General features: G+C 41.8%; 1 long non-coding RNA gene across 1 annotated transcript in view; it reads left to right on the top strand.

The window, feature by feature from the left end:
- The first annotated feature begins 6,788 nt into the window (after positions 1-6,788).
- Positions 6,789-22,029, top strand: part of LOC144583787 (uncharacterized) — a 32,513-nt gene continuing 17,272 nt past the window's right edge. Inside the window, exon 1 of the long non-coding RNA XR_013537729.1 lies at positions 6,789-6,884. This is a non-coding gene — a long non-coding RNA (uncharacterized LOC144583787). The remainder of the gene's footprint in view (positions 6,885-22,029) is intronic.

Here is a 22,029-nt window from a genome sequence, read left to right as displayed (position 1 = left end):
TTCAAGAGAAATTGCTTTCTCTCTGTTATGTGTTTGCATGCCTAGTGCTTTGTGTATACTCAGGTATGGGGTTCTTTTTCGGAAAAATTGATTCATTAATTCAGAACTGATGCTGGCTAAAAATAATGGTAATGTGCCCCACATAAGCAAATTACAGATTTTTAAAACACACAGTGTGATGGACAGATCTGACATTTTACAAAGATGATCTGGAACCTTATTTGGGGGTGTGGAGGTAATTGCTCGGTTCCTTAAATCCTGGACAAGTGATATTGTCAACTCCTGCCACATAATTCTTGATTGATTCAAATTAATTAAGCCACTGATAAATCAGTTAAAACATATGACTGTAAAATAAATACACATTCTTGACGCTGTCATGAGTAAACACTGCCAGCTGATTATCAGTCTTCACGATCATGGTAACCCTTGAAGGGTGAAGTGATATTGCAGCTTTCTTAAACACATCATTAGATAGCTTTAGTTAATAATATACAATAGAATGGAAGACCCCATAGGGTCCTTGTCAGTGACCTCATGGGTCAGGGCCTTTGTTTTATGAGCTATTAATAAGCTATTAAGCCTTTCACTGGACCGAACCACAAATCTTTCAGAATGATGTGTAATAAAAGGGGCCTTCATAATGCTAATAGGTTTTATATTTTATCTTTTGGATTTGTCAAGTAAAAGTTAAAGAATCGAATAACATAGATTTTGGTTCCCTCACCTGTCGTTTTGTGAAAAAGAGCTCCATTTTAGTCTTCCTTTTCAAGAGATGGGTCTTAATTTGAAGGGTGCTGTTGTTTGTTGTTTGTTGTTGTTGTTGTTGTTGTTGTTGTTGTTGTTGTTGTTGTTGGCACATGGACTGCTTATGGCGAAGTGTGACCACGGTACTCAGTTTCTTGTCTGTAAAAAGGGAGAAATCAAAATGATTTTTAAAAAACAGATCTCTGGAATGTAAAATATCAAGCATAAATTGCAATTGCGCTTCATTTACTAAGTGGTGCATTACCTCATCCTTTAGTTTTAACAATGGATTTTCCATAAATCTTCATATGGTTAAACATGATAAAGTGCTCAACATATCATGGAACATGGCAGCGCTTATTAGCACTTGAGAAGTTATTGATTGCTTACCTTGATTAATCTTTTATAGGTCCCTGTAGTATTAAAGCCACTGGAGGGGGTGCAAATAGCAGGGGTTTTGCAGCATTACTCTCTGGATTCATTCATAGTTTCAGATTCAGTTACATGAAATTCTTTGACTGATGTCATCAAGCTAATTAGAATATTATCATTATTTATCCAGCAGCTTGCTTTCAGTTTAACAACTTTGAGAATCTGAATTTCAGTTTTTTTTATACATATTCTGAAGAATTATGGCTGGCTGGGAGATTTTTTTTTTTAAATTCTCTTTAGAATGTAAGAGGAAAAAGAATAAATTTCCATTTCTGGTAGTAGAACTAAGGTTGTCCCCAAGCCCCCTGTCAGTACATTGCTTTTATTTAGGGCCCTGTTCAACTTATAGGGTTTTTTCTCCTAGCAGCAGATATTTAGAATTGTCTTGCCTTCTTCGGAGGAAACATATAGATCTCATCATCATCAATAGCTGTTGATGGCCTTATCTCCCACAGGTTTGGCCAATAGAAAGGCTCGCTGACACTGGTTTCAGGGGGTGGTGAATCCACTCTGGAATTCACCAGATTTTGAACCTTAATAAACCAGGGTCCAGCTTGGATTCTTTCCAAATTTAAAAAAAAGCAGTGGGGTGGGGGTGGGCCAACCATTATCTTTCATGACAAGCAAGACTGCTCTTTTCAATTTGCATTTGCTATTTAATATCTGGGGACATTTAGAGTCACCTATTTCTGAATGGGAGGGAGAAAGTTTTACTTTTAGCAAATGATAACTGAAATATCTTTTGCCCAAACATCTCCAGACATGGCACAGAGCAAGATCAAACTGTAATACAATGTTTAGTATATTCTCCAATATTCTTACAATATCTCTGAGATTTGTTGTTGTTATCAGAAATTCACAATTCATGAACGATTAATGGCTTGCGCAGCCGTTAGAACTCCAGCATGTAGGACAACCGCACATATTCTAATTTGTAAAACACAGTGACGTCAGACTCTACCTATTGTTTGTTTAGCTTGATCTGTTTCACATTGTGGGGCATTGTTGAGGCTCATGATGTATTTTGTTTTGCAGGAGAGCACTTGTACCGTTCTTGCAAGTTCCGGCATGCTTAATAACTTACACCAGCTATTTTATTTACATACCTTTCTTGGGGACTCATTTGACTCATCCTTATATTAATAAAGAAGCAAGAATAAAAGAGTATGTCATCACCAGGAATCAATTTCATTGTTGAGTTAATAATGTTTGCAGCAAGTTCCATATGCCCATTAGCAGAAAGAGCTCCTTCAACATGTTCCATCCACATAAGTACATGATATATCTGATGGATTTGATTGGCAAACAAATGGCAACATAGTAGAAATCTGTTAAGCTAAGAGTTCCATGATTTTTAGATGTGTTTTATGACAACAAGTCAGATTTTAGGCATATTTGCCCTGGCCTATATTTCCATTTGCTCATTGTGATCCTTCCTGAGACAGACCTTTAGCTACCTTTCTCCACCCTTGGAACTTGTTGCGATAATTAAGCTAGGAGGTGGCCCAGTCTAAAGCATGTCCCCCTTCTTGGTCATTTTTGGTGTTTTCTATGCCACACCTCATACAAGCTTCTGTGTGATCTTTCTGGTCTAAGGGTTGGTTTCAACTTGCTGATTGTTCAAATTTGTCCCATAAAATTTCACTAGAGTTGTTGTTTAGTCGTTAAGTCATGTCTGACTCTTCGTGACCCCATGGACCAGAGCATGCCAGGCCCTCCTGTCTTCCACTGCCTTCCGGAGTTGGGTCAAATTCATGTTGGGTGCTTCAATGACATTGTCCAACCATCTCGTCCTCTGTCCTCCCCTTCTCCTCTTACCTTCACACTTTCTCAACATCAGGGTCTTTTCCAGGAAGTCTTCTCTTCTCATGAGATGGCCAAAGTATCAGAGCATTAGCTTCTGGATCTGTCCTTCTGGTGAGCACTCAGGGTTGATTTCCTTCAGAATTGATAGGTTTGTTCTCCTTGCAGTCCAGGGGACTCTCAAGAGCTTCCTCCAGCACCACAATTCAAAAGCATCAATTCTTCGGCGGTCAGCCTTCTTTATGGTCCAGCTCTCACTTCACTAGATTATCTGAGAGCTAAAGATGCTTTTATCTACATAGCCCTACCAATTTCAGGTGCATGACTTTATCCTGGATCTTGTTTTTTGTCATGCCAAATTATGAGCATTTTACAGTACAGTGGTGCCCCGCTTAATGCTTACCCCGCTTGACGAAGAATCCGCTTCATGATGAAGTTTTTGCAATTGCTTTTGCGATCACAAAACAATGTCTGAATGGGTTTTTTTCGCTTTGCGATGATCGGTTCCCTGCTTCGGGAACCGATTCTTCACATTACGATGATCAAAAACAGCTGATCGTCGGGTTTCAAAATGGCCACCGGGTGTACAAAATGGCTCCCCACTGTGTTTAGGAAGGCTTTTTCGCAAGACAGGGAGCAGAAAATGGCCACCCTATGGAGGATCTTTGGTGGACGGTGAGTTATTCAGCCCATTGGAATGCATTGAACGGGTTTTCAATGCATTTCAATGGGATTTTTTATTTCGCTTGACAAGGATATCACTTAACAGAGATTTTGCTGGAACGGATTACCTTCATCAAGCGAGGCACCACACACACACACACACACACACACACACACACACACACACACACACAGAGTTTCAGTAGTCCAGTCCTATATATGCACAAGCACACATGCACACACATACAGACACACCAGTAATTCCTGCAGTCCAGTCATATATATGGACTGAGTAGAAATCTACTTAAATATAAATGGATTAAGCCTGGGGGTAGCTTCTTTTTTTCTTATAATTACCTGGTTGGATGCCTCCTTTTGAACAACAGTATTCTAGCACTCAAAGTCTTCTGCTTGCAGGAATTCTCCCATTTACTCTAATAATAAAAGGAGAATCTTCATATATGGAAGAGTATGAGCAGTTGGCTGGCATTCTAACTGTCCTGGCCCCAAATGCCAATGTGCCATGTAATGCTTTCTCAGTCTTGTTCTCGATCAAATGCCAAACTCCTGTTTAAGCCTTCCTACTTCACACCGTTCGGAAATATTCAGGTCAGAAATGAACATGTTAAATTAATTTTCACTTACAATCTCCTCACTTAAAGGCTGGCTCATAATTCTCACCATACTCTGTTGATCTTAATGTTTTCCTGTCTTCTAATGGACAGTAATTGAGAGGGATCCATCATTTAAATTAGACCCTCGTGAAGAAACATCACTTAGAGAAATGGCGCTATAAACTGGAATTGTGAAAGTAAAAAAAAATCAATTGGCTAGCTGGTTAGATTTAAAGAAAAAAGCCGTTATGTGTGCTAATTCCCACCTCTGCATCTAATTTACCTGTGTGATCTCCAGTTTAATCAATTTATGAATGGTATGTAACTACTTATTTTCTCATATTATGTTGCAAAGACCAGAGTCTTGCCTTCCTCCCTAGGGATCAGCCCATTAGTGTTCTTGGGTCTCCTCTAGGACAATTTAAATGTTATCCCTGAACCACAGTGTTATTTGGGGCCCTTTGAGGCAGCATACCCATGAAAGGCATATAAACTGTACGTGGAAGAAGGAGCAAGATGGCACCTAAAGTCTCCACTCCAAATTGCCACATGTCAATCAACCCTCCTGCCCACAATCTGTGTATGCCTGGAGTCTCTACACAAAATTGGTGGCCTGAAGTTTTCATGGCACGTCTGTAACAGTTCTATCCTTGTACGCTCTCAGTAGAAGAAAAATCATGAAGACCTAGAATGGGGCCAATGGGCACAGCTCTGCTCTTTCCCCTGAAAGCACTGAATATACACACTCTGAACAGGTCAAGCAAGGTCAAGCAAGGGCCCTGCCACCTGTACTACCCCAGCAAGCTGCATGATCCTAGAGTCTCACTAGAGTGAAAGACTGGGAAACTACTTCTGATATTTTTATACCCAAAGAAACCAGGGAGGGTTTCCATAGATTGGAATCAACTTAATGGAATGTCGTAATAAAAGTAAGCCTAAACTCTTCCAGCTGGGAGTTTGATTCCCAGTACAGTACTTCCTGCAAGTAGGGCTAGCCTGTGTAGCCTTGGGCAAGCTACACAGTCCCACGGTGCCCCCTAGAGGAAGGGAATGGTAAACCACATAAGTAACAATTGACTTGACAGCACATGATTATTTAAACTCTTCCTCATTGCGATTAGCAGGAATGTAAAGCTATTCTGGCTGAGACTTTACCTAGGGCCATCAGCCAGGGAAGCAGAGGAAGTATAACATTCCCCTCGCCTTTGGTAGACTGATGGAGACTGTGGGCTTACCCAATGCAAAGAGTGGTACATCGTCATCTTATGAAGGTTGCCTGCATTTTGCATCACATCTTACGTGCTTTCCTGCTGCTTTTAAAAATCCGCTCTCTATATAAATGTACCATGTTGGGGAAGAGCTTTTCTCCTTAATGTGTTCAATGTTTTGTGCTGATTTAAACAGAGGGATACGTCGTCAATAACAACCGCCATTTTGAAGTGATTCAGTCCTAGGAGGGTTTATCACAGGTTCTGTGTGGGTAATTCAGGCCAGTGTTTACTAGAAGTGGGGCGGGTGACTTTTGCTTCATCCCGAAGGCAGCATCTCCACACAAGCAATCTAGTGTGGGTCACATGCTGGCTGGAGTCAAAAATGAGCGGGACCTGCCTTCCTGTCCACCTGCCGTCTTCATTTTCTCTCTTCTCAGCAGGCTCTCAGGCAAGAGACAGACAGCGTTTGGAAAAAATACATTTTTTTTGGAAACCCCAGCTCCCAGAATTCCACAGTTTAGGCAATTGTGGGAACTGTTGTGTCAAAAAGTTAATTTTCTCAAGTTCTTGGGGATGGACTCTTTGTGCCCCAATAATGTCCTCAATCTGTAGTTCCAACCACTTTGACTATTATGCCTGTTTATTTCCTCTTGTCCTGTGTGAAATTAAGGCTGAGGGCCGCAGGTTGTCACCTCCTAGGTGTGTATATGTGTGTGTGTGTTGTCATTTCCCAGACTTCCTAACAATTACACCTGCAACCACAACTTAAGAAAGTTGCCTCTTGTCCATTTTGCCTAATATGGGCAGCTCTGACAGGAAGCAAGTCTCCAGCATTTCAAGACAGGATTCTTCCTCAGCCCTGCCTCAATCCCCAGGGTCCCCAGGCAGGTAGTAATCATCATTGCTGGTTATCTTCCAAACACAGAGAAAGATCAGTATTTTCAGGGTGGCTCACACAACACATTTCTGTCAAAATCTAGTCTCGGATGAACCCCAATAGTCATCCAGGTTTTGTATGGGAAGCTACACAGTGCATTTTGAAAAGGAAGCGCCTCCACCTTCTAAGGTCTCCCTTGTGTTTTTTTTTTTACTGCTTAAGTATGCACCCTCACAGACTATGATATCACAACCCATTAATCAGCAGCAGGCTGGCTTGCGATGAGATCAGAATGTGGGCTCATGCCAATGTTTCTTTTATCTGGATTCATCAGGTGATTTTTACTAGCATGGTGGGGGAAAAGAAAAGTCCTGGGAGTTTATAAATAGAAACTCAATTTGATATTTCATCCCTGAAATTGAATGCAAAGCTCTCACTTGAGGCTTGATTTCCAAGCCACAAGGCTTCAGATGTGCTTGTTTGCTGTGCAGGTTTCAAGGATCTGTGGACGGGAGTAGCTCAGCCACGGACACCCAAGTAAGTAAACTGAACATAGGTGTGCATTGCCCTGCACTATTTGATCTGCTCCCAAGATTTATATTTCCAAAGAATTGGGATATTTCTTTGGCAAGATCTTATAGAATGGCTAGGTTTGCACAGGGGAGAAAGCTGATGTTGAATTCTGTCTAAAATAGAAAGCAGAGCGTAATTGGAAGGATCCAGAGGTGGGGCAGACGGGTGGGAGAATAAGCAGGGGGATTACTGGATCCTGAATTGTTTCTGGGAAAGTCAGTCAAGCCCCCTGAAGAAAGAAAAGATGAAGGAAATTATGCCAGGTCCTGGAAGTGATGCTGTACCTGTTCTTTGGGGGAGCACCCTTCTTCCTTTAGGTCTGCCACAGCTCTTTCAACCTGCATAAGCCGTTTTCTTTCTATTGGCTTCCTGGACTGGTTATTTATGGTAACACTTGAGTGTGTTGATTTGCCCTTAAAAATATGAGCCTAATGCATTTGCAGTATTCAAAAGGTTTTCTGAATGAACGAATAAAATATTAAATTCTCTGTATCCATTTTATGGTCCTGATCCAGTCTGTTTCTTACTTTGCAGTTATCACTTTTTAAAAGCATGCATGAGGGCAAAAATGTGGTATGTGGCCTTCTCCTGTCCAGTTTTAGTTTCACAACAATACTGTGAGGTAGGTCAAGTTAAGAGAGTGAGTGGCCCATGTCAACCTGTAGACTTCATAGCCAAGTGGAAATTTGAACCCAGATCTCCTAAGACATAGCCATGCAAATATGTGCTTAGTGTAATGTGATCATTCAGGTATTCATCTTTTTTGAGGAGCGGGAGTAGCTATGCATCTCTAACAAAACCAAGGAACACTCTTTTGGGACTTGGCCAGAATCCTGTTGCTTATATATTCTGGCATAAGTGCAACAGCATAAATCACACTGGCAAGTTTCAGCTAGTGAAGAAGTCGCTGACTGTATTCCCAGTCACATGCCAATTGCATGACTTGGCTTGTATGGAGGAATACGAACAGTGGCAGTTGCAGCAATCAATGCTGCGATTTACGCCACTGCATTTATCCTGACATATGCAAGCAAGAGGATTCTGACTAATAAGCTTATTAATAAGATGCATGTGATGAAATGGTCTGCGCTCCACAACAGCTTCAGCCAAATAAAACGTGATCGCCTTTAAGATGCATTCTTGTATTCCTTTTTAGTATGATGATTGTTCCCAAATCAAGGGCCATTGGAATCATTTTGACTCTACAAGAGCGAAGTAAAACAAATTGCATAACAAGTTTTGTGGCCCTTTTATGACATTTGAAAGGTACTAGTAAGCCTGGCCTCCTGACAGCCTACTTGTAGAGCTGTCACTACATGTTGTTTCAGATGTGTGTGCCTTCTAATGAAGACAAGTTGGGTCAAAAACAAGATGTGAGGACTGAGGGACAAAAGTCACACTCTGTCAACAGGCATGGACAGTGGTAGATGTTCTGAAGTGTGATATTTTTAAAAGAAAAAATACATCTGGTCAACTGGCTGAACAAGCGAGCTGGTTTTAAATGAAATGCGGTGAAATTTGATGACAACAACAACAACATTCTGCTGTTTGAGCTGCCGAAGCCAAAGCCTCCACAATGTCTCCAGCTGCGCATGCATGTGCATGTCCCTGAACGGCACATATGGCAGTCTAAGATTGCAGCCAAAAAGCTCACAGGAAGAATTCCTCCTGAAAAAGATAGGAACAAATGTACAGTTGTTTATATGCTAATGATGGCTCCAGAAAGAGAACATGAATGAATTCAAGTACGAAAGAAGAAAGCTATTCTGGGTGTATCAGAAATCCTACCTAACGTTGGCAATGCATGAAGTAGAGTGTTCCTATTGGGTATGGAGGCTGGCTGTCACACATCATCAGTCATAACCGGAATAACATTCCTGAATCTACTACTCGTACATGCACTGTCCAGTGTCTGTGAAACTTATCAGACTGGGTGCTGGCGAAAAGAGCCCTACTTTATTATATATGAGCTTTACCCCCCCCCCCCCCAAATATTACACTGAAGTCAATACTCCCATTGCTTCCTGCTGTGTCTTTATTTGCATTTTAATTGCAGATTAATTGCCCCGTAGCCTCCCAGGAGAGTCAATGTCTGTTTATATTGATCGATTTGCCTTCATTTAACATTTAAATGGCTATTATCAAATTGGTGTGAGATTATAATAATGCATATGCTCAAGGCATTTAACTACGATATTAACAAGCATTTTGCCAAGTCTGGTAGTTAGAAGAGCTTTTGTGTTGAAGTGCCAGTGGCCAGGTTGCAATAAGGTGTAATTCCTTTTCAAACAAAACAAAAGAATATCTCATATGCTGTAGAAATTAAATGTATTCCAGAAGTCTTACCCATTGTAAACTGGTAGAGGATTTACACTGAACGATTTACAACTCATCGGTTGTAGTGTTGTGTTAATTTCTGCCAAACGTATTCAAATCTATCAATCAATCTCCTGAAGAATGTTCAGTTAAATATCTGCTTTGAATGGATGAATTTACACTCAAATTAATTTTTCAAATACCTTGAAAGGGTTGAATGATGTGTGCCTTGTCTAATGTATCAGGTGCCTTATAGTGTAAGGAATGGAAGTTTCCTTTTATTTATTTTTTTGAAGATTTGCTGTATGTTTGGGTATCTAACTCCCTATAACCTGAGCCCATTGTTACATGTCCCACACTCTGGAATGACTGAGACCAGGCCTGCTTTATGGAAGTATAGACTCAACCCAATATATATTTTCTGAGGCCACATCAATGTCACTCTGGAACCAATATGGTTTTAATGACTCCAACTACATTTCCTAAGACTTCATGTATAGAAATAGGTTCTAAAATACAAACAGTCAATCACCTATTACTGGCACATGGAAACATGGTGGTACTAGTTATTTAAGTGAAAACTCTGTTCTTTTAAAAAAATGAGATTGAGCAAGAACTGCAGTATTTCAAAAGTTGACTTTAAAAAAATATTGAACAACACAGGGTCATCAGATTAAGGAGCTGTACAAAGACTGTATACATTCAGAGTTCATCCCGATTACTGGAGATAATGGAAGTACTTAAAAGGATAGGGGTCTAGTAAACAACTACACGTTTGCAAAAGGAATAAAGCAGTCAACATTTCCGAACCTTATGGAAAGAAAAAGGAAATGAGGATGATACCACTAATCTTGTCAGCAAAATCAAAGAAATTCACATCATCTAATTAAGCTTTTTTCCTATTTTTTTCCATCTTGTTCATCCCATAAGAAGTCACACACACTGGGGATGTTTGAAAGACTTCCCAGAAGAGATCTAGAGGACATTGTCTACATGGGCTAGTAATGATAGTATTTGTAGTCCAGTGACATCTGAAGCAAATCTGGAACACTCAGAGCTTTCAAGCATTTTTGCGCATCAGGCCAAATGCCCTCTGTTTGTACCGGTTTCAGTTGCTGCACATTATAAACTCTAAGTCTGGCACATTGGTGTTTATATCTGCGGTGCATTCTGTTAGAAATTCCAGTTAAGATACTTTGTCAACCTTGATTTCACAATAAATGTTATGTTGCATCAATTTAAAAATTATAGCTTGTTTTATCCTTAAATTCCAACCAATCTGTTTTGTTTCTCTCTTGTTACAGATGCTGATCAGTTGAGTGGGAGATTTATTCATTCATTTATCTATTTATTTATCAATTGAAAAGACAGTTTAGGGGCCAAGGTGGAGCTTATTTGCTTGAATGCCCCAAAAAGGCTTATCTTATTAATAAATGTACTTTTATGATTGCTTTGATTGCTGCAGTACTTGGCTAGAATCCCATTACATCATACAAACTAATCAGCTTTGTTTAGCTGATTACTCTGTAGAGAAGACGCACATGGAAATGTTAGGCAGCTGCCAGAGATGTTGGTACATAACATTTGCCTAGTTAACCTGTTATATCCATGTTCCTGCCTCCTTAACATGTTTTATTTAATGGATGTTATTATTGTTTTTACTTTTGTATCTTTCAATATGGTACCTTTGGGCAAGGATATTTGTTGTATAGTGTCAATAGTGTCAATATCTATCTATCTATCTATCTATCTATCTATCTATCTATCTATCTATCTATCTATCTATCTATCTATCTATCTATCTATCTATCTATCTATCTATCTATCTATCTATCTATCTATCTATCTATCTATCTATCTATCTATCCATCCATCCATCCATCCATCCATCCATCCATCCATCCATCCATCCATCCATCCATCCATCCATCCATCCATCCATCCATCCATCCATCCTATCTTATCTTATCTTATCTTATCTTATCTTATCTAGTTACATATATGCAGCTTAAATGCTAATGATTCCACTGTATGGAATCCTGGGATTTGAAGTTTGGTGAAATACTTACACATCTCTGAGAGACAGTTTTAAAGCACTCCCTTGAACGCTCACACCAGAAATCTGTGAGCATCTGACTGTAGTGGAAATGCTAGAATTCTATAGGATGCAGCCATGATAGCTAAAGTAATAGCAGTTGCTCTTGGTCTGCTGAGCAAAAGACAGGAAGTGCTCTATGGACGTAGCCATTAGCCAAAGTACTAAGGGCTTTTGTATGTGCAAAATGGATTGTATGTGCAAGCTGAAATTATTCATTTTATTTATCACCTATTGCTTGTAAGCGATATTAACAATCATTTACAGCAGAATATGTAAAAACGATGTAGAACTGTAATCATATTAGAACATATATTTTTAGAATAGGGGAGGAGAGAGAAAACATGTATTTAGAATCTGAATTTGTTAGGCAAAATCCAATAGCTAGTCTCAATAAGAGTTGACCCACCAAATGAATAGGAGTTGTTGGTCAAAATGCAGTTGGGGATTTAGCCTGGTTTAAGTGTAATGGTGCTTAATAACAGTGGCAGACTGCTGCTAATTAGTGAGCTCCCGTTTGTATTCATGGTCATGTGCCAAATCACATAACTGGTGCATGACCAGGAATGGAAGCGGCAATCTGTTAATCAGTGGCAATTTACTGCTGCAGTTTACTCAATTGTTTTTATACCAGTTTAAATTCCCAATAGGATTCTAGCTCCCAAATTAAGAGTTATATAAGTCTCATCTGGGACATGGTGGCGCTGTGGGCTAAACCGCAGAAGCCTGTGCTGCAGGGTCAGAAGACCAGCAGTCGTAAGATCAAATCCACGTAACGGAGTGAGCTCCCGTCACTTGTCCCAGCTCCCGCCAACCTAGCAGTTCGAAACCATGCAAATGCAAGTAGATAAATAGGGACCACCTCGGTGGGAAGGTAACAGCATTCCGTGTCTAAGTTGCACTGGCCATGTGACCACGGAAAGATTGTCTTCAGACAAAACGCTGGCTCTATGGCTTGGAAACGGGGATGAGCACCACCCCCTAGAGTCGAACACGACTGGACAAAAATTTTCAAGGGGAACCTTTACCTTTAAGTCTCATCTAGTTGAGGCTAACATCTAGCTTCACACAAACATATGCCAACATGTACACAATCTTGCCCAACAGCCTATTTAGACAGCAGAACTTCCAACTTCCATAGAAGGTTAAACATGGGTTTCATCAATGGCATATTACAGACATGTACTGTATTACATTTCATCACTGATGTAAAGACTTGCATTTGGTAGCTGATGATTGCAGGGTGTAGCCATTTTTTAACTTTCGAGTGACTTTCTGATAGCCGGTTCTAGAACAGATATCAGGAAGAAAAAGAAGAATCTGGCTTCTAACACAAGCCAGCTGAGATAAATCTCCAGGTGAGATCAGCCAAGCCTTGTGACTGAAACATACATTGATAGGCCCAATGCATCCTTGTATGGCTTATAACAAGATTCTCTTTCACACTGAAATAGTCAATACAGATTATGCCAGATCTGGCATAAAGCTGGGGAATATTTAACTTGAAGGAGAAAGACATTATGCCTTAGAAACTATGAAAATATGTTTTGCCTGAAGTATTAATGTTTAATCTGAAATGTAATTCATGAGCCATAAATCTGTGGTAAAAATGTACTTGATAAGAGTCGTTAGGGGTGGAGTGTGACAGCAGAATATTCAAGAGCCAGTTTCATAATTGTTGCATGCTGATGAATACATTAACTCACGAGAAATATGAACTGGAGGCATGGCATGATCCTGCATTTATCCAGAAGAACTTGGAGGGAACAGACTGGGACAAGATGTATTCCCTAGAAAACACTTGGCAAAATCTCACCAGTTTGAGTCAAATAGGAAGAACTTCTACTTCTGGTCTTATTTATTTCTTCAGAGATTGGAAAAGTTACTTTCAGGAAGATCTTTTCCAAACTGTAGGACTGCAATCTGAAAAGATACCTTTCCCAGCTTGGTAAAATATTCTGTCTCTGCGCCTCGTGGAGCAGTGGTAAAACCGCTGTACTGCAGCCAAAACTGTGCTCACGACCTGGGGTTCAAATCCCAGGTAGCCGGCTAAAGGTTCACTCAGCCTTCTATCCTTCTGAGGTTGGTAAAATGAGTACCCAGCTCGCTGCGGGGGGGGGGCAATGTGTAGCCTGCATAATTAACTTGTAAACCGCCCAGAGAGTGCTTGAAGCACTATAGGGCGGTATATAAGCAGCACACTTTGCTTTGCTTTGGATCTGAACCCGACCATCAGGGAGGTTTTGAGTCTTACCAAGTTCATCGGTAGAAGGAGTCAGACATCAAGTGGACAGGGCCGTTGCTGTCACGTCTTGGCTTCTCTCTTTGCTTGGTTGATAAGGCTGTGTGTTCTTGACAATATGTTCGCCTGTCAAAGGTCAAGCTTCTGCCTCCAAAAGAGGTGGAGGATGTTGCTGGAAGTATGAATCAAATGTCCATCCAGTTGCCTTCTCATAGTTCCTTGGGCTCTGGAACTCCTAAAGGAAGTTAAGCCTTGTGGTGCAGCAGTTAAACTGCAGTACTGCAGTCAACACTCTGCTCACAACTAGGGTTCAATTCCAGGCAGCTAGCTTGAGGTTCACCTTCCGAGGTTAAATTGACTACCCAGCTTGCTAGGAGGGCAATGTGTAGCCTGCATAATTAAACTGTAAACCATCCAGAGAGCACTTTAAGTATTTAAGTAGCATGCTTTGCCTTCCTTTTAGCAGCCCCCATCTATTTTATCCTTCCAATAGCAGGGCAAGATTTCATTTAAAAAACTGGAGCAGACTTTCGACCATGGGCCATCTGATGAGGATGGGACTTATTACAAACTGGGTGCTGTACTGCCTTAGTGGCATGTTTTTATCTGTTCTTTAAACTATTCATTTATTATTAATTAATTACATTAATTATTGAATTAATTAATGCATTGAAATTATTGCACTGAAAAATAAAGTGTGCAAAAGGTCAACGAACTCTACCCAGCCACAAGGACTGGTGATCACTACACACAAAAGACCAGCTAACGACACCCATCAATCACAGTGACAGATAATCTCTCCTCCTTATCACAACAATACACCCACAACAAAAACACACTGATCACCATAATCACCCATCTCCTGAAAAGAAAAAAGCTGATCTCACAGCCATAAATACTCAGTTCCCTGACAAACTGCACCAGAGCACAGAGTGCTGTCCTCTGAAGATTCTGGCCACAGAGACTGGCGAAACATTAGGAAGAACAATCTTCAGAACATGGCCAAAGAGCCCGAAAAACCCACAACAACCATTATTTAGAATGTGCTTGGAATTTACTTACGTTTTAATGGTTAATGGTGTTTTGTGTTCTATCTGTGTTCCTTTGATACACCGCAAGCCACTTCCTAACTTTGGGAGACAGTTAGGAGGTATGCATAAGAGAGGGTGGAAACAGCTTGGTGTCCGGTACAGAGAGAGAAAAATTCTCGGATCATCCTTGGAGCTTAGAGCCGAAAAATTACCACCAAGCATGTAACTTTAAGGCAGAAGATGCTTCACAGGTTTGTATAGGGGATCACAGACATGAGAGACCCAGTACGACTTTATTACTGGAGGTTACCCTATCCATCACAGGCATAAAGGCAGCATAAATTTGCTGCTTTGGGGATTCTGGGTGTTGTCGTTCAAAAAGGTCACTTTTCCATGTTCTGGGTAAAGGTGTATGCCTGCAGAAACAGGGATTCTGTTCTTTTTCTGCCAAACAAACAAAAAGACTCTTGTGGCACCTTCGAAACCAGTAAGATTGACTTGGTTTACAGTCCCCCAAAACTTCTTCTAAAGAAAACATTTTCCTCTTAAATTTACAGTAAGACTCTGTACTGACTCTCTTTCCTTAGGATGCAAATTAACAGGCCTACCCCACTGGAAATTGCTCCTTTCCCCCTTTCACGGCTGTATTCCCCCCTTTCCACCCTTTACCTGCTTCCCTGTCTTTGCCCTGCATGGCAAGTATCTGCCCTCAGCCCAAGGTGAGTTACCTGGTTGGGCCACACTGGACAAGGTATGCCTCCAGTTAGTAAAGCTGATCTTAGACAGCATGGATCATGATCATATGCATACTGCAAGGTGGGGCATGAAGGCATTCAGGCACTCCTGACAGTGAACTTTAGCCAGCTTAGAAACTGTTCTGCTCACAAGGGGAATTCCACTCACGCACAGGAAGCATTTCCCACTAACCCACAATTATGTTTGGTCTCATGTAGCCCTATTTGTTTGTCTGCCAATGTGTTCTGTGGTGTTGTGCCAACAGTAACGCGGTTCGTACGCAATCCTCCTCTCCACCTGAAAAAAAAAAGAGGCGGAGAAGGGGAAGAAAGAGAAATCTAGATGCTTTATGAGTTCAGAGGGTGAGAACCCAAAAAAATAAGGAGCTTTGAAGAACCGATCATTGATGGGTTAAGGTAAACAGACACACCGCTTGGTAATGTGATTAAAACATCAGTGCCTTTTGGGGCACTACAGTGTTGCCTAATAATCCGCTTTCTAATCAGTAATCATATCCCTAAGGTGATGACATGTTGCAAGTTGCCTTTATAAAGGAACCCGTGGAAAATATAAATACTTGACTCGTGTTTCAGAACAAGGCACACTGGGGTCATCTATCCATCTGTCTGTCAAACCTAGTTCCCAGTATTTCACCACATGGCAGGATGATGAAAACACAAAAAAACAAGCCAAACCCAGTTGATTGCTAGTGGCTGGGGTTGTCAAAAGCAGCAAGCGAATGCTCCACACAGTGTCCCAAGTTCCCCTACACTTTTTCCACTTGAATGAACACTCCCATCAAAAGATGCTCACTCTTACACAGAGTACTGCTGTTGCAGAAAGGAAAATGCTAGCATTCATAGGCAAACGTCTGCTGGGCAAACAGACAAGATCCAGTAGGACTGGGCTGAGGGCAAAAGTCTTCTTCATCGCAAATGTTTGTACATTCCTCAAACTTGCTCTGGAAGATTGGGGACCCTTCTGGATCTGGATCTATTATTTAATTAATTGGCAGGCCACCTTTCTCCCAATGAGGGGGTCTTCAGGTAGCTCAGAATGGCAAAACAAATAAAGTTTAAAAGATGATAAATTACGCATTAGAAACAAATTAAGCTAAAACACACTAGTGACTTAAACACTTAAAACTGTAACAGAGAAAGTATTTACTGTATTTGCCGGCATATAAGACGACTGGGCGTATAAGATGACCCCCCAACATTTCCACTCAAAATATAGAGTTTGTTATATACTCGCCGTATAAGACTACCTCCTCTTCTGTACACCTTCCACACACCAAATAAAAGATGCTATTCATTGTCACCATTGTATGGCTGCAGCGTGACCACAGTGCCTCCAGCCCGCCCCTGCATTTCCCTGTGACTGGCACTAGTGCACAAGTGCGCATGTGTGAGCTCTGCGTAGACAAGGGGCGGGTTGGAGCGCCACTGCTTCCCACCGAGCAGAATGGGCCAGTCACATCAAAAAGGCTGGCACCCCTGTCTCGACACTGATGTGCGCCGCTGCCGCGCTGGATACCACGCGATACTGGGCGGTATGTAGAATGAGGTGGACAGGCATTGGGAGGCTACTATGGGCACCGGGCGAGCATCGGAATTCCACTATGGGCAGCTATGTCTATCCCAACTGAAGTGCACCCAGCGTATAAGTCAACCTCCCCACTTGGAGGCATGTTTTTCAGGGCAAAATAGTAGTCTTATACACCAGCAAATACAGTAGCTAAAAAACAGCATCCAGAGATTCAGCTATGATTATTAAAAGACTGAAGTGGTGGGTCTCCAATTGTCAGTGGAAAAGTAAAAGGTAGGGCATTAACGAGACTCTCGAGGAAGAGAATTCCACAGCTTGGGAGCAACCAGGGTTGCCCTCTCATGTCCCCATCAATGGGGCCTGTGATGGCAATGAGATTGAGAGGAGGGTCTCTGAAGAACTTGTGGGCCAAGAAGGCTCATAGGGGGGAGGTTTCAAGTGGCATGGAAGGTCAAGGGAGGGGAAGAGTATTCCATTGTCACCACTAGAGCACTGTTGGATATAGACACCAAGCTGCCAGCGGTGTATGGCATATTCTCATATGGCCCACCGAGTTACCCAGCTGGGAATGCTTCAAAGGGAATAAATGCTTGAACCACTTTCAGGGGGGGGGAATCTCTAACAGATGTGTCATGGAATAAGAGGCCAAAGGTTTTGCTCCAGAATGTCCATGGGTAAGAAGAAGAGTTCCTGGAAGCAAAATATTGAGCTGAAAAGTTTGATTATATTTGAGTTCTTAAGGTTTGGTTTTAGAGCCTGGCCTGGTCTTCTTTGGGGCGTTGTGTTGTATTGCTCTTTTGAGGAAGCTGCCATTTAAAACAATGTTGTGAGCCATCACAAGTGGTCCTTTTGCACCCAAGAGGTGACAAACCAACAATTTTAAATTCAGACCATTTGTAATAGCGTGGTTAAAAAAATCTTGGAAAAATATCTTGTCTTCTGAGTTCCAGCAGTGGTTTTATCTAGGACAAAGGATGAAGTTTTCCTCAACACGTAGAGGAGAATGCTGTCCAGCTTTCAATCCAACAGCCATTCCAGGAAATTGAGAAATACTGTGGCTGAAATAGTGGTGATGGTACCATGTAATAGGTATCACCATCTAAGTAAGTTTTGCAGTTTCTGGTTTGGTATGTTAGAATTAAACCAACTAGTTTCTACAAGTTCAGTGTGTCACAAAAGACTGCTTCTAGAGGTGGTTTCTTGCAGCAACCTTTGATATCAATGCATTGGGCATCAAGCTATGTGTAGGACATCCCAGAGTGTAGGACACGTAATACAAGCTACAGGAAGCCAGAGTTAAGCTGAATATCAGAGAAAATGTTCTAACTGCTAGAGCGGTATGACAAGGGAACCAATTACCTTGTAAGGGGGCGAGTGCTACAGCACTGGAGGCATTCAAGGGAAAATTGGACAATCATCTGTCAGATCTGCTTTGATTTGGATTCCTGCACTGAGCAGTAGGTTGACTCAATGGCCTTATGGGCCCCCTTCCAACTCAATTAATCTGTGATTCTATGAAGCCTTCCTAGGTCCTTCTTGCATTCGGATGTGTGTCTATGCATACGACTGGTTCAATGAAATATTTACAAACTCTGGCCTCCTGCTAATTCTCGATGAGAAGGAAATTAATCCAAGAGGGGGTTGCCATGATGTTGCAATCATTGTTCTTTTCTGCATGCCGCTGTCAATCAAGCCATTCAATGTCTTCATTATTCTGTAGCTGCACGTCATGCTCCAGGGAAGCACCAGCAGGCAGAGTGTTACAACATGCCCCATAACTGCAGCAAGAAGGTTACTCCTTCTCCCCAGGTTCCAGCACAGGATTTATCTATTCGAGAGGCCTTTTCTTCTCCTGGAATGTTGAAGTAACACGTTACCTTCAGAAGCCTTCAACAACCACACAAATGTTGGCTCATGTTCTTCTTTTGAATGTGCATGGGCGGCTTTTTTCTGAAGTTGGTGGCATTTGGCTTGCACTAGAGAGCAGAATTTGATGTGCAGTGAATTTTTTAAGGGGGTATATGTTGAATTTCACATGCACTCTTTATTGTTACAAAGGTTTCTTGCTTTCTCTTTTTAAAAAGTGTATTTGTGTGAAGCCATAAAAACTTCCACTCACTTTGTTCTGTCAACAAATCTCCTGTGTTGGTTTCATACCTGCATCTACTCCTACATAAGATAGTTGACATTTCAATAAGTGAACTAAATACTGTAGTTTCATGCACGGTAGGCTGGCCCTACAGTTTATTTATTTATTAGACTTATATGCCACCCATCTAGACAATGTCTACTTTTAGCGGCTCACAACAAATAGAATAAAACAATAGTAATATTACAACAATTTTACAACAGTTTCACAACAACAGATAGTCATTCAAGATGGAAAGTAAAAGGTAAATTAAGTAGTGTCCGGAGGAGAAGGCTTGCCTGAATAGCCAGGTTTTAAGTTGGCTTTTAAAGATGCCCAGCAAAGGGGCCAGATGGATCTCAGAGGGGAGATGATTCCAAATGTGGGGAGCCACTGCTGAGAAGGCCCAGTTTCTTGTTTTTTTCTTTCTTGACCTCTTTCAGTGTTAGGCTCCTCAGCTGCTACTACATGGCAGGGCAAGGCAGCTCCTTGATGTGTCAGATGCTGAAAGTAGGGAGCTGTAGCAAAATACTGGACAATAGCACTGTGTCACCCACAGATTCTCCTGTGATCCCTCAACTAGCTTGTGGCCCTCAGGAATAGGAGAAGACTGAAGGTTCAGCTGCCAATCTGGCCACTGTCTTCTCTGTCATCCCAGTAATAAAATGGCTCAACGTCATGTATTTTCCACAACACTGTTGTGTGTAGTATTTATTGTTCCTCTGTCTTGCTCCCATCCCCTCTTCTGAATATTCATCTGAACACCATATTCATCTGAACCTTGTAGTTTGGAGAGCAGGGCTTGACAGAATTGTTTTTTTAATCTTTGCTGAACGTGATGCATTGAATTGATAGACTGTATAATAAAAATGACTGTGTGTCGTCAAGTTGATTCTGATTTAGGGCAACCCTTCCCGGGGTTTTCTAGGTAGAGAATACTCTGGATTGGTTTACCATTCCCTTTTTCTAGGGGTGCTCTGGGACTGTGCAACTTGCCCGTGGCTACATAGGCTGGCTCTTCTCCTAGGAATCACAGCCAGGAATTGAACTTCCAACCTCTGGCTCCACAGCCAAATATCTAAACTATTGAGCTATAGACGATATACACGCAAACAATGTGTTTGGCATTTTCATCCATATATCAGCTTTCCTCTGATGAGCTCAAAGTGGCATACAGGGTTTAGTTTCTCCGCAATGCTCTTGCAAGGAAAAGGTCATATAAATTGACATTGAATAATTTGGAAGCACTGTAGTCTGGAGGAGGAGGGAGAAATCCTCAGATTACTGGCAGGGGGACAGTCCTTCCAGTATTCTTACCTTTCTGTCTGCCTTTGGCTACTACTTTTAGGGGTATCACCATGATTTGTATATGTTTGAAACCAGGGCAGGGCACTTCTTCATGTCATTCATTCAAACGTTCCTCCCCAGTAATCTGAGCACTGACAGTCATTGGACTCTGAATTGTATCTCCTATTCCTTCTCACCAACACAGAAGGACACTGTTCAAGTTTCCAATATCGGTGGCAGAATTTATTCCCCAGCTCAGCAGCCTGCATCCTGAAAAGGTCTCTGATGTGCAGATACAAAGTCTTCTCTTTGCAGGTTGATTTCCTGGGAAGAGACACATATTAGGAAAGTCTTCAACAGCCAAAGATGTGGCTTCTGGACCCCATTGTCCCTTTCCATTTTCAGTCCCACCAAATATGAATAAATTGCTTTATAGAGAGCTTTGTGGCTGGCTCACCAACTCGCAGCCCTGTTTGGTGTGTGTGAGGGGGAAAGAACATCTCAGCAATTTGGCCCCTGGTTCTGGCTGAATTACTGTGCCATGCTTCAGTCTGATAGCTTTTACGAGTTTAAAGTGCTGGCTTTAGCCATTAAAGTCCTAAAGAGTTTGGGATCTGGGAATCTGAAGGAGCCCCTTTACCTGTTCAAACTTACCTCTCGGCTTGTGCTCCGTCTCAAAATAGCTACTCGTTTTGCTGAACAACGAAAACACAAGATTCATCGCTAGAATGTGTCTGGGCAGCTACTCACAAGGGCGGAAGAAGACCCTCTCCTATGATTTCAGCATACTGCAGGTGCATATGGGGCAGGCGGGCGGCGGAAATCCTTCTGGTACTTGTTTGTCAACATTTCTAATCCCACTTTTGCTCCAAAGAACTCCACAAACCAGGACTCGTGGCTCACCTGCTCCTCACAACAATATCTGAGACAGGTCAGGATGAGCCCTAAATCTCCCAGTGAATTTTATTGCTCAGTGGGGACTCGAACCCAGACCTCCTAAGGCCCAATCCAGCTCACGAATCCCTATCCCACACGGACTCTCTCAGGTAAACTTGCTGGAATGTTGCACTCTGAATTGGGCTTTGAAAAGAACCAATGGGCAGTGGAGCCATTCAAAACTGGCAAGAGGTGTTCGCTATGGCCAGTTCCAGTTTATAACGTAGCAACTATTTTCTAGACAAACTGAAGCCTACTGGGCTTTTTCAAATGCCCTTGACGGACTAATTTGACTAAGCATCGCAGCCAAAACCAGAGTAAAATAAGAGAGAGTGAGGTACCACTGAAAGTAATTTTAGAGAGTAAATCCAATCTCCTGATCAGTGCGTCCAGGGTGGAAACTATTGGGATAGTTGCACGCTGGCCAAATGTATCTGAATGTGTCGGGGTTGTTCATGTTTCAAATACCATACATGCAAGTTCTTGCACAGATCTGGGGAATGAAACTAAGTACAGTTACCTGTTTGGCAGGTTTCATATTCCAAAGCCTTGGACGGCTGCCACAGGAACATATGACTGAAAGCGAGGAAACGAATCCACGGTTACTAACGATGGCGGAAAAACGTCTTCATCTTAACGGCTCCCCTTGCAAATTAAAAGCAGAATTAGAATGAGCAAAGCTGTGAGAGGCAACAGGGGAAACGAGCCCATGAAGTTTGCCTTCCCCAAGCCTAGCACCTACCTGATATGCCGAATTACAACTCCCAACATCCCCAGTCAGCATACCACCG

The sequence above is a fragment of the Pogona vitticeps genome, chromosome 6, assembly GCF_051106095.1.
Source record: "Pogona vitticeps strain Pit_001003342236 chromosome 6, PviZW2.1, whole genome shotgun sequence".
In the NCBI taxonomy this organism is placed as follows: domain Eukaryota; kingdom Metazoa; phylum Chordata; class Lepidosauria; order Squamata; family Agamidae; genus Pogona; species Pogona vitticeps.
Note: the sequence above shows the minus strand (reverse complement) of the source record. Positions and strands in the feature narration are given on the sequence as shown.